At 42.2% G+C, this 13,342-nt stretch overlaps 1 protein-coding gene across 1 annotated transcript in view; it reads right to left on the reverse strand.

The window, feature by feature from the left end:
* Positions 1-13,342, reverse strand: part of LOC109631046 (uncharacterized) — a 135,619-nt gene that overhangs the window by 5,779 nt on the left and 116,498 nt on the right. Inside the window, exon 10 of the mRNA XM_069532716.1 lies at positions 7,963-8,073. The gene's annotated coding sequence lies outside the window, so the exon portion shown is untranslated. The remainder of the gene's footprint in view (positions 1-7,962; positions 8,074-13,342) is intronic.

Consider the following 13,342-nt stretch of genomic DNA (forward strand, 5'->3'; position numbering starts at 1 on the left):
AAGACAAGACCTGTATTCAAATGGCCTCCATCTAAATATAGCAGGGTCTCATAATGCGAGGGTTATTATAGTGAAATTAACACTGCTCCTTTGCAGACGGGATTACGTTACAGACTGGTAATATTCAGCAGTTCTGCAGCTTGAAGTGGAAATGTAGAGGGAAAAAAAGATTTTTAGGTTATATTGCACTCTTCGTATTTAGATATTATTGATGTCAGATATTAAAATTCAGGATTATATTCTTTTTCTGAAGAATAAATTACATTATATGTAAAAAAAATTATTTACAGAGTAAATATGACCAAAGCTAATTAAAATGTAGTTATTCATTTAGTACATTAACATATATATATATATTTATATCAATGTGTGTATAAGATCAAATATTAATATAATATGTAATAGAAAAAGTAATTAATAATAGTAACTGTGAAAATGAATGTACTTGCTTAAATAATGCAGTGATTCCTTGTTGTTTACTCAGTAATAAATATGATAACTTAACACTGGAGATGTACCTATGTCTTTGATTCAGTTTTCATGGACTTCAGTGGACTTGAGGACACTATATACATATACATATACATACATATATAAATATATATAAATACAGTGAGTGTTCTATCAGCAGCCCCAGTGTCTCCTCAGTTCAACTCAGTATTGTGGCTTTAGTTTGTCCTTCTGCTGTGGAGAGTCAAAGAGTAAGAGAGTCGGCGGCTCTTTTTCAGGCCCAAACAGAACCCACACCTTCTGTCACAGCCTCCAGCCCTGGGCCCGACGGCAACCTGCTGCCAGGCCTACGTGCGCTGCCAGTTGTAGTTTTTAATTGGCCATCTGGGGAAAGCTGGATCTAGTGGCTGGATATTAATCAGTAAATTAACCCAGCCATAATACAGCTCCCTCCCAGTGGAAGCCCGGCAGCTGTGGGCAGAGAAAGAGAAAGCGAGAGCGCGCGAGAGAGATGAACCGTGGGCTGGAGAGGCTGAAAAGGGAGGCTCCCGAATGGGCTGGCCCGTGATTGAACATTTCCTCCGTGTCCCTTGCCACACTCCCCTGTCTGCAGCGCCGCTGACCCCCAATTTGTCTGACAATCACATGGAGGATTATCTCCAGCATGTCAGTGCAGATGTCACAGGTACTGCCTCTCGCTAAGGACAAAGCTGCAAATTCAGAGTTAAAGCTTGCTTTTCGGGCCAAAACTGACAGCTGTATTGAAAGCTGGAGTGATTGGAGGGAGAGTGTTCTACTAAAGTTCAGGGGGGGTTGTTACTTCTGCAAGGTCTCTCTATGCGGAAAACTGATGTGTGAATCTATGTGTGTGTGTATATGTGTGTGTGCATTCATGTGTGTGTGTATCATTAGTGTATTTCACTGACTGGAATTGCTGGCGGTCCCCAGTGTTAACCAATTAAAAGGCTAATGAATATACAACAGCTAATTATTATTAGTAAGCTAAATTATCATAATAGCCTGCGCTTACAGTTTCAGCAATGAGTTTGGACATATAGAGAATAGTAAGTGAATTTTTAGGGGGCACACTTACGATGCTTATAAAATGATAAGTAAACAAGCAATTATCATATGAATCATTTATAAATTAGAGAAATGAATATTAACTTAAACAAGTTGTTACTTCTCTGAGAAAACCTCCCGTCATGATGTTTCCAATTTTATATCATGATATCAATTCTATGATACGGCGTATTTTGTGGGATAAAAAACAAAACAAAACAGATGTCTGATTTGGACTAGTCTATTAAATTAAATACCAAACATGCATTTTATCACTCCCCTGAAAATATCCTGTACATCCAGCATTGTCATCAAGTCCAAGTCAATCACTTGCCCTCAATAGCCCAATGCAGCCAGAGACATTACAGAGGTAGCTACCTCTGTAGAAACCATAGTTTAACGTCTCTTCCATTTGACGAATGTCTATTGTCTCCCATGAATCATCCAACTCAAGAACATATTTGATGAACTGTGATGAATATTTAAATGAACTATCTAATTGAGGAGCTTTTATGTTGGGGAATCAGCTCCTTGTAAGAGGGACCATTCTGCTTCTCTTAGCTTCTCCAACTTGTATCATTGTAAACCGCGTTTGTTCACGTGGTCTTTGAAATAAAACAAAACAGCATAGCAGCGGATGTCACAATACATCACAGGAAAGCAATGTCAACCACTGACCCGCTCTACCTCTTATATATTCATGCATAGCAAACACAAAGACTCAAACGCGTGCAGCATATGCACATCTGACCCCGCAGAGGGCTTTTATGATGTGATGTCATCACGCCCCATTGTCATAAATGAACCGCCGCACTCCTCCGCCTGCCTGTCAATAAATTTTGAAGGGGCCTCGGTCATATGTCTCCCATTCTCTACTGTGCTCTGGATGGACACGAAATAATTGCCATGCAAAGAGTTGCACGTTTCCTTTTCTAATTTTAAGGGTCAACAGCGTTTTAATACCATTTTAAACACACACACAGTGTTTTTTATGATGCATGTACGAGCGGCTTTTGATAGCTTAACCAGCCAAGCATGGTTAAAGAGAGAAACCATTGCAGCTGCTTCCAGCACCCACTTAATTTAGTCTCCTGACCCCGGTTCACCTGAGTCTGCATGGAAATCATAATGCAATTCAAGTGTGAAGAAAAATGATATACTGTGTATTTACCCCAAATATTTATGCAGGGCCTACTAACAGTCATGCTTACTCCTAATAAAGGGAAAGTGATGCCTTGTAACACCGGCAGTGCTGGGCTGCTGCTACATCGCCTCGGGCCATTGTTTCCTCCATTATCATTTTCATTGGATTCTATACAGGGGCAGTGTTTCCAGTGTTTACAATGCTTGACTCGTATACTGTAGGAGTTTTACAGAGCCACTTTGGATATTGAGAGATTTCTTATTCAAATTTTGGATTAGTAGTCATAAAATGTTCAATATTTTAGTGTTTGTATTGTTTAATCTGACGGACACATGAGGCACACAATCAGAAATATCTCCTATCCAGACACGGACAATGCAGTGACGCCCGGTATGGTGCCCTATTGTGGAAATTGTGGATTTGCTATGAGTGGGTATGATCTCTAGGTGTTCTTTTCTTCTTTTCCTATCATATTCCTCTGTTCGCTCAAGGTTGCAGTTCACTCAAACTGACAGCTGCTGCAGGGGTCCAACAATGTGTCTATTGCTCAACATCCCATCACCACTATCTCGCTGACCTGATGATACCATGTGCTACCTGGGGGATGAAAAGCCAGTCTCAGAAATGCACAATATGATAAAAACAGGTAGTCCTCGGCACAGTACAGTACAACAGCCTTTGAATTGGATTGTTATTCCGCAGTTCAGTTCCTTAAGAAGAGTGTCAATAGCTATTAGCTCCCTAACAAGCGGGATCAGGTGAGCCCGGCAACGGTGAGGCGAAGCTCCCCGAGGCACAATCATGTTCTATATTTCCAGAGGGGAGGTCGGTACTGTATTCCGGGCAGCAATCTTCCAGAGGCCTATTAGACGACTGCAGCTGTATAAAGAGTCAAGCCGAGAGGGTGTCTCATCAGTGCTGATAACAGGGTATCTGGTCAAGTCATTAGCTCTCCTCTTATTGAATTCCTCCAACCAAATAGACCAAATGAAGCTAAATAAAGCTATAGATGGTGAGGAGCCCACAGCCCATTAATATGCTGCCACCTCCCTCCCCTCCCCTCCACCCCCGAGCCACTGACACACACCGGCTTCCTCTCCTCTTCTGTCTCTCTCGTCCTCACGTTCCCTCTTTTTCTCGCGCTTTACCCACCTCCTCCTGCCATCTTTCCTCCTCTGTCATTCTCAGCTTGTCTCTCTCCTCTCTTCTCCCTCCTTCCTTCCCTCCTCTCCCCTTGTCTGGGGGCCCTAATGGCGAGCATGTACGGCAGCTCTGACACCGTCACATCTGCTGGCAGAGAGGGTCTCTCCCTCACCACACAGCCTGCTAATGAGATCTTCCCCCATTTAATTAATACCATAAGAATTTTAATTCTGACTGAATCAATTTAATGTGATGTGATTTTGTCAGCTCTATTCCCCAAGTACAGAAAAAAACAGAGCGGGCCCTGATGCTTATTACATACATCATTTCACGGGCCCTGCATTCCCTGCTGACTTAAACAAATTCTAATTAAGACTAATTAAAGCATCATTTATGAAAACGCTTGTGATAGTTATGCAAACATTCTGGGTGGGTATGCTCTGCATGATAATTACCCCCGGTTTAAATTAAGACCTGTTCCCTGGCAATTATGCTAGCCACACACCAGCACCTCACGGAAAAACCTCCTTTATTCACTTCCTACAATTAAACACAAGACCTGGCTCCTGAACTATCCGCTCAGAATGCATTTTATAAGAAGAAAAGGGTAATTATACACTGTTGTTACCCCCCACCCCCCTCCGTCAGGTGGAGTAAATGGAGCCAATCCAGTGTTCTGTATCAGAGTTACATTGGGTTAAAGTCATGATCATAAAGCAGCCAGTGGTGGCTGATATCCGAGCTGACACCCGCTGCCTTGGGATGAGGTGATTAGTCTGTGTTTTCTAGGTGAGTTTTTGTCACATTACGATGGTTATGCAGATGTGAGCAGATGCACTGTCTCAGATCTCCACCTCCGCTCACCAGCGACTCCCACAGATTACTTCAAATGCACAGCATGCTTATAGTTGCACACAACGTTTTTGTGATGCGTCTTAATTTAGCTCTTTTCTCAGTCCAGAGTTAACACCTTTTCTTTTTTAATCGAAGAATATTTGAAGTTGGTCTGGGGATGTTCTAGCTCAGTGGGCAGAGCATGATGCCACCAGGCTCGAGGGAGAGAGACTCTAAATCTCGAGGGTGTGTTTTGACATTTTGGGGACTTTGCTTATTTGCTATCTTGAGATGAAGACTCCTTGATACCACTCTCATGCCTGTGTGCTGAATACGAAGCTACGCCCAGAGCGAGCTAACTTAGCTTAGCATAGAGACTGAAAATGGGGAAACTGTCATTGGTCTCTAAATCTTACCAACTAAAGTGTTTTTTTTGTGTATGACACCTCTTTCTCATCCTGAAACATTTGCATTTTTAGTTTTTTTCAGTTGCATGTGTTAGAAATGTCAATCCATGTGCCCACTCGCTGGGTGAGAATTTTCTGGACATTTTCCTGCTGTGTTCTCACATGGGCTCACTCTGACATTTCCCGGAAATTCTATTAGAAGGCTGTCCAGAAAAGTTCCCGGAAAAGTGTGAAACAACTCAAATACAAACATTTTAGAAAAATTTCAGTGCATCTCTGAAAGCTGTTTGGACTGTGTATCTAAGTAGAATTTTTATACTGGTGTCTTTGCAAAGACTAAACAAATGAGATACATGTTGATTCGTTTTGTGTATTTTCTTAAATTGCCTAACCTAATTCTTCAAGCTCCTTAATAAGTTATCAAAAATGTTGCCGTGAACTAGTAAGTCAGTTGTTGGTCTCCACTGTGAACAAGGCTGAGAAAGGATGAAAACATTTTACGAGAGCAGGATTTCTCAGTGTAATTAAATGTGCTGACCCACTTGCTTATGTCAGCCGGCTGTAAATAGACATCCTGTAGAAGGCTGCCTCTTTATCAGGCTTTTAGCAGGAGTTTACAGAGTGACGCCATTACACCTTTCTGCTCCGCTGATACGGTGGCACACTCCCAGCAATACATTGTTTCAAAGTGCTGAGGGCCGGGTTACTCCTGCTTTATTGGCACTATTTAAAGCAGTTCAGCTTCAGCCTCACAGGGAAATATCAGACTTTTTACACCACAACTTCATTTTAAGATCTTTTCAGATTAAGATTTTTCTTACAAAAACAGATGAACGGATAAATTAAAATTAGCTTCACGAAAACCTCTTTAATGCATTGATAATTAATTATCGATCAATACAAACACGCTTCACGGATGGGAGCCATTCTGATTTGATGGCAGAGAACTATTGAATGCATGTGTGTTATTTCAACTCTTACTTCAGTAAATTATCTTCCACTACTGCCTGTGTATTAGGCTTTTCATGGCTTACTATCATTGTTAAACTGGCCACTCATGACCTACAGCCACAGGATACTTTGTGGAGATTTACCCGTATGACGGTGAACAGACGTGAGGCTCTGCGTGGCGCGGTGATCTATCATACTTTTAAATGCTTTTAATAAAGTTGTGCTTTCCCGTGCTCAGATGGCTCGACACGGTGCTGTTGTTTATATGTTTGCACAGCACTTATCACTTCTGTCGTGTTTGTTTACCTTCCTCAGTGTGTTCGATTTTGGCAATGCCGCAGCGTTATTGCGTTTTAGTTCATGAGAGGCAGCTGGTTCAATAAGATGAAGAAAAAAAAAAAAAAAAACAGGCCCTATTCCCAAATCAGTTGCTCATGAGGTTAAGGGAAGTGGAGCGGCAGGGAGCAGACCCCGGTTCCACGCACGTCCTGTTTTACGTGCACTGCCTTTCCCTGTACATGCAGATGGCACAGCGCTCCCAGATTTCATTTGAGGTAATCTAATCCCTCCACTGCTCCCTCTAGAAAGGAGGAGTATTAGCGGCCATATGTCAACCAGATTTGTCAGATTATTCATTACAATTAATTGCTGTTCCACTTAAGGCCTTTAAGGCTGTGAATTGCTCCGAAATCTATTGCAAACACAAAAATTATGAGTAAAAGACTTTGGCCCTGTCATTCAAATTTCAGGCTGACCTTTAGCGGAGCCTGGCTTTTCTGAGGGAGTGTAGGAGAGAGAGCCTTTCTAATTGGTGTTTCTTCAGACTTTTTTCTTATTTTCCATTTACAGGTAGAGTGTCTGTCTCTGCTGACAGGGAATACTGGGAAGACTGTTGTGCCAGTCCAGAGTGATTACACCTACTGCCCACTGAAGTCCACTGCTCACATAACACTGCAGCGCCCGCTCCAGTAAATATAGTTACATACTGGTTATATTCATATCCGCAATTTGTTTTGCTTATATTTGGGATGCGGTAACACCATAGTTAGCTTTCTGTACACTGTACACTGTCAACTGAATTTCAATGTGGACCTTTTTCGAAGGCTGGCTGCAAGGCAGCCTAATAGCCACCTGAATTAATGTGCTGTCCAAGGATATGAGCCATAATACTTTGGTGATTAATGTTTCACTGGTGCTCTGCTTCCATAGTTATGGCTCAGACCCCAGAGATAAACTATTCAGTACATACTCAAATCACATTCAACCACAGATTCACATTCAACGTTGAATCAGATTTGTTATTTGTGTCTTTTGATGATTTCTTTGAAACCTAACCGAACAAAAAAAAAATATTGATTTTAAATCCTATTAGTCCAAATCACACCAAGTACCCCTTGAAGAAAAAGTCAAGCAAATTACAACATTATGATTGACTGTGATTATGCTTGAAATCCATGGGGCTGATTCATTGCTGATGATGTATTTTGGTTAATTATGGAATTAAGGCACTAGAGGAGTGACTTTAAGCCTGTGTGATTGGCCCACTTAATTGTGCTTTATGAGATAGGGCTTACCAGGCAGGGCTTAGAGACTCGGTGTTAGGGCTGAAGTAGGAGGAGAAAATCTCTCCCAGGTCATATTACCCAGTTCAGAGTTAATGAGAAGGTAGAGGTAAGAGGATCCATCACCATATCAATCTAAACCACCTCTTCTTTCACCTCCACTCCAACTCTTTTTATCTTTTCCACATTAATCATCATTAGTGGGATATACTAATGTCATAATCCAACTTATACCTGATAATAAAATATACAATACAGATTTTTAACTGCATAAACTAATAAATAAAGAAGAAATTCTTTTCAATTTTTTTTTCGAATGAAAGCAATTACTTTGCAGTACACACTTAATCTTGATGTAATTGATATTACTGGGTATGATTCAGGAAAAGCAGGCGGATGTATTGCTCACCATTAATCACAGACAGGAGGGTCCATATACCTCTGTCTTGTTTCTCATTGTGCTTGACGGCTCAGGCTGCCTCAAGTGCCTCGGAGCAGCTCGATGAGATCTCATATCCACCTGTATGTTGGGGAGCAGAAGGCATCAAAATATTTCAGATTCTCCTCCTGTGCTCGTGGTGCCGGCGGATCGATGCTCTAAACGGCGCTTGCCCAGCCCCCGTCTCATCACTGTACTCCTGCCGACTGACACATCCTCATTATATTACAATATGGTTGCCACTAAAGGTCATTCTCGCAGAACATAATCACACACAATCAAAACCACAAACTTCATATATCAAGGAGACAGTAAATAGCCTCTGGGTTTATTTCTGCTGCCACAGAAATGCATTCGGTCTGTTCATAAGCTGAAGTTTTGGCGACTTTAATCAAAATGTGCTGCTACGTAAACATGACAAAAAAAATCATTTTAGAGATGTGCAAACTCACTTGTTTAAACTGACTCTTTCAGAAGTCATAAAGAACTCTTGATATCCATGTACATTTAATTTATCTATTTGAAGCAGCAGCTAAAATCTGATATTAAATCTGAGTTTTATTTTCTTAATAACGCTTTTTTAGCTGTAATTTATCCGATTATAGTTATTGAGAGAAATGGAGGTTGTGTCCGAGCTCCTAATCTGCCCCTTCCTCCTCCGTCAGGAGTCGGCTGTCATGAGAAGAAGTGTCAAAGTAAAAAAAAAAAAAGAAAGGCAGAGCGGAAACACACCCCTCTCCTACATATTACCATAATGAGGAAAACACACTTAGTGGGCCATGACCTGATGTCATCTGATTATACCCATGATTAATGATATCCTTTTACCAAAACATGCCACTACTGTAACTATCTGGGATTAAAAGCAGCAGATGGTAATATATTCATGCTTTCAGAGATGTTTTCTCATATCCAGTGTTAACCACACTGTGTTTTTAATACTTGGAAAGATGTTTTATTTTAGAAGGCATTTTACTTCTTTTTTTGTCAGTGGTCAATATAGTTTTTTCATTGGATTGATGTGAAGATGTTGTGTCTCAGTGCGTGTTATGGACCAATTTTACGATCTATGAACGCTCAGCAACACCACAGTTCACTTTCATATTATGTCCAACATGTGCACGTTTCCTGCCAGTGCACAAACACCGTTTGAGTTAGAGTCCATAATTGGTCAACAGAGTACAGTTAAACAACAAACTGGAGTCGACACTTTCTGCTCCTTTTGGCATGAGGATGATCTCTCTGATGGCCTCCGGTATCCAGCGAGAGAGCGAAAAAAGCTGAAGCGTTTGCGCAGCTTCAAAGCGTCTTGTTTTGTGCTCGGACGCCAGTCTCCAGATACCGAAGTCCAGTCGATGACTCAGTTGAAAATATTTTCCTCTGGTTTTCCCTCTGTCCAGACGCCATGTCAACAAAGCCCCCAGTGTTGCCATGATGTAGGAGCGACAATGTCAGTCTGTCCACTTAATTGCGAGTGGGATGAATGTTAATTTACTCAGTCAAGAACCCTCTTTGTCACACTTTTATAGCCCAGAGGTGTAGATTTACATCTTAGGAATACAATGAGTTTTAGCTTGTGCTAAAAGGAGGGGGGTGATGGGGTGCACATTCCTCTGCGACCCACAGCATATTGTTCTATTGTATATGAATACCTCTCTGCAACAGAGCAGCCCTGGTCGGGGTAGGTGTTAAAGATGAGGGGAGGGGGGCATCGTGACCTACAGCTGAACTCGGGGCAACACTCTATATGTTCTCAGTCGGCACGGTCGACTTCACTGAGCAGAAGTGATGTAACCGTGCACAACAAACCTGTCAATACGACACTGTTTTGTCTAGAATGCACATGTGAATGTGGTGTGTGGATTTACTAAAATAATGCATCCGCAATGATACTGTAATGTGCCAATTGAAATTTTGAACAGTTCGGACACGGAGCGACTCTCGGGTAGATCTACTTCACTGTAGTACAAAGTGTAGTGCTGTATAATTATAGGAGAGGTGGTCCTGGCCTCAGGGGATTGCTGCTAGATTTCACCAGAAAGGTTCCCGTGCACTACATGAATATGCTCCAGAAATCCACCCCGCATTTGTGTATGGCGCTGTCAAAAAATTAAATGAAAAGTCATTCTAATAGGTGACCCCTGGCCCAGATCATATTTCCTGTCAATTATGAAAGTATGAAGTCATGCATAGTTATGAGGCATGGGCGGGCCCATTAAAATTCATAAATGATTTGTGTTTATACCAGGTTACTCTAAACCACTTAATTCCACGTGGTCATGTAGAACTAATGTCGTCCCCCACTGTATACCTTAAAAAGAGACGGGGGCATTGTTTGTCTCACAATTTTTTAATAACTTGATTTATAATGTTATATTCAAAAGCAACTTAACAAACCAGACTTGCTTTATTTTTGCTCCAGCAGTGACAGCATTGTGATTCAGCCACAGCGTTTTCATAATCGTGTGTTTGTGTAAAACCAGGAGCCGCGTTGGAAGAACTCTTTTGCCAACTGCCATGAGAATGGACTAATTGTTTTCTGGCAATTATACCGTCTTCACCAGTAAACGTTTTGTGGACCTCGTGGGTTCTTGTGTAACTCAGGTGTGTGTGTAATTACATTTCTTAAGGTCAACCTTTCACCAGGATGAATTAGTGAAATTGCATAGTTGACCACTTTAGGGCATGGATCCAAATGCAATTAAGTTTGTTAATAGATCTGCTCTTCGTTTGGTTGAGGATGATTCAGAAAGCGACTGATTGACACAGAACATGTGGCACATATAAAAGTTCTCACTTAAAATCTCAGATGGCACTTTTTTTTTTTAATTTGCAGAACTCCCATTGCTCCAAATTGTGCTTTTGTGTTTAAACCTGAATGCCAGTGTAAACAATGGGTTAAAATACACAAACACTTGATTTGTTTTCTCTCACCATGTAGGGTCTGGTGCAAGATATTGATCAGAGGACATCCTGGTCAATCAGACTAAATGATTGCATATAAGCCCTCGGCCTCTCCTGCTTGCTGGAAGGCCTGGGGGGGGGGGGGGAATCCAGCGGAAACCGAATTATAGCGGCCCAGATATGAGCCGCCTGGCAACTGATAGTTCCCAGCAGCCTTGTGTGGAACTGAGCAATGCAAATGTACAATAAACAGGGTCTAAGCTGGCGGAGGTCTTTCAATCACACAGGGGCAATAGTTCAACCCCCGCCACGCATAATCCCAGCCTTGAAACCCCTGGGACTCCAGCCTCCAACCTGCTCAATGGCACAAAGATATTAGATAGCCATATGTAGATTCACTAGGTAAACAGACTCTCAAGATAACACAATACGCTCTCTTTTCCACCAGGAGAATATTTTAAGCTAAGTTCTGCTTTCTTCTGAGGGAAGGCTCAAATTGAAGGCTTAGCTTTGCGCCATCAGAATTCGATGCAGCTGTTTGCTTTGTTTAACGTCCTTGATATATCTCTTGCTGAGAAGAAATTGGTATCTCTTCTTTGTGAATTAAGTTGCCTGGGTGTTTTCATTATAAACCGGGCCCGACTGAGGAGTCTGGGCTGATAGAGGGCCTGCTGAGGGCAGCTGAAGTGTGTTTAGATGAAGTAAAAAAAAAAAAAAGATATAATAAAAAAAAAAAAAAAGGAACAGAAACTGAGGAAAACGATACTGGTTGGAGAGTCCAGAAGAGAGCAGAGGCAAAAACCTTTTTATTCTTGGAATGCTGGATGATTTTTGAACCAAAAGTTGCATTATCACATCTGAAGTGGTTTGATTCTAACGAGCTGATGATTAAATTGACATCTGATAAAAGTTCACCACCATATATCTCCTGTATGATTATCTTCATATGTGACATTTATTGTTGATGTCCTCCCCTGATGTTTCAGCTCATGAGATGAATCCTTTCCCGGGACATGTTTACTCACACTGTCACTCACTTACACATTCACACACACACACACAAAAAGTTCATTCACAACCACAGTAGCGGACCTATATGAAAACACACACATGCCGTCTCTCTTTCTTTCTCTGCGACACACGTGAGAAGCCCATATGGAGACAAATGACAAGTGCTCACACACATACGCACATATGCAGCTGAGAGCCTGTCTATTCGTGGGGGGGAGGGTAGGCAGGGACAGAGGATAGGGGAGTGCGATGGGGTGGAGGGTGATGGGGGAGGTTGGAGGGGGGGGGGGGGACTGTTGACAATGTTCTCCAGGTCTGTGTAACCCCCCATCTTCCTCCTTCACTCCCTCCCTCCCTCCCTCGCCAGCGGCTCAGTGGTCCCAGCAGGAGCCACTCCAGCCCGGGGAGAGGGTCCTTCCGGGCAGCGGGGGCTCCGGAGGATAGAAAAGGGGAGGGGGGGGGGTCCAACGAGAGAGAGAGAGACACGACACGGGCCACTTTAGCGTGCGCATCACATGATCCATGTGAAAGGAGGTGGCTGATGAGGAGCTGACACTGATCATCCGTTGCGCCCGACCATTATGTCAGATAGTGTGAAGTGACAGGAGGACGACGTCTTCAAAATCCAGTGGATCAGGCTCCTTTTTGTTTGCGACAAATGTAGCAGAAATAGCCACAGGAGTCCCAGACAGGACCTGGATAAGTTGCTCTGAAATAGCTCTGCTCTAATGTGAATGCCAGTTTTTTTTTCTCACCTCTATAATTGCTTCAAGAGTTGATTCTTTGAATTTCAAATCTATACCATTCATTTGTCCAAAGCAGTATATCTGTGTATTTTCTGCTAATGATGCCTCTGAGGTGCATTTTTACAGTGTTGTAATTAAGTGGTCCTCAGTCCTGCTCCTTAGCACCCAGAGCGCTGCTTGTTTTCACTTCTGCTATGATACCTGATTTCATTCAGCCGGTGTTCTGGGGTCTAAATCAGCCCCTGATTACAAGACAGAAATGAAAACCAGCAGGGCTCTGCTTCCAAAAAAGACCAGGAGCGAGGGTGACTGAAACTCGCTGCACAGTAGACAGCCAGAAATGCAAATCAGACCATTTAAAAAGTAACCAAGTTTGTCAATTTAAAAAAAAAACAAAAAAAAAAACTTGCAGGTGAGCTGAAGGCATGAGAGGGAAGCTGGAGGCGGTTTCGTTGTGGCGCGACGCACATGCGAGCCTGCTCTGAAATGTAAGCACTCGTGAGTAAGAGATGATAATGACGGGATAATAAGAATCTATTAGTCCCTCAGTTTTTGCATGCCTAATAATTACATTAATTGAATGACACTCATTTGGAGCGAATGGAGGACCCAGTGGTGTTAATTCAACCTGTGTTTCCAGATGCTCGTTTCTAAACAGCTAAGTGAACTACCTAATCATAGCCCACCAT

This window comes from Paralichthys olivaceus, chromosome 10 (genome assembly GCF_024713975.1).
Source record: "Paralichthys olivaceus isolate ysfri-2021 chromosome 10, ASM2471397v2, whole genome shotgun sequence".
NCBI classification, from domain to species: Eukaryota; Metazoa; Chordata; class Actinopteri; order Pleuronectiformes; family Paralichthyidae; genus Paralichthys; species Paralichthys olivaceus.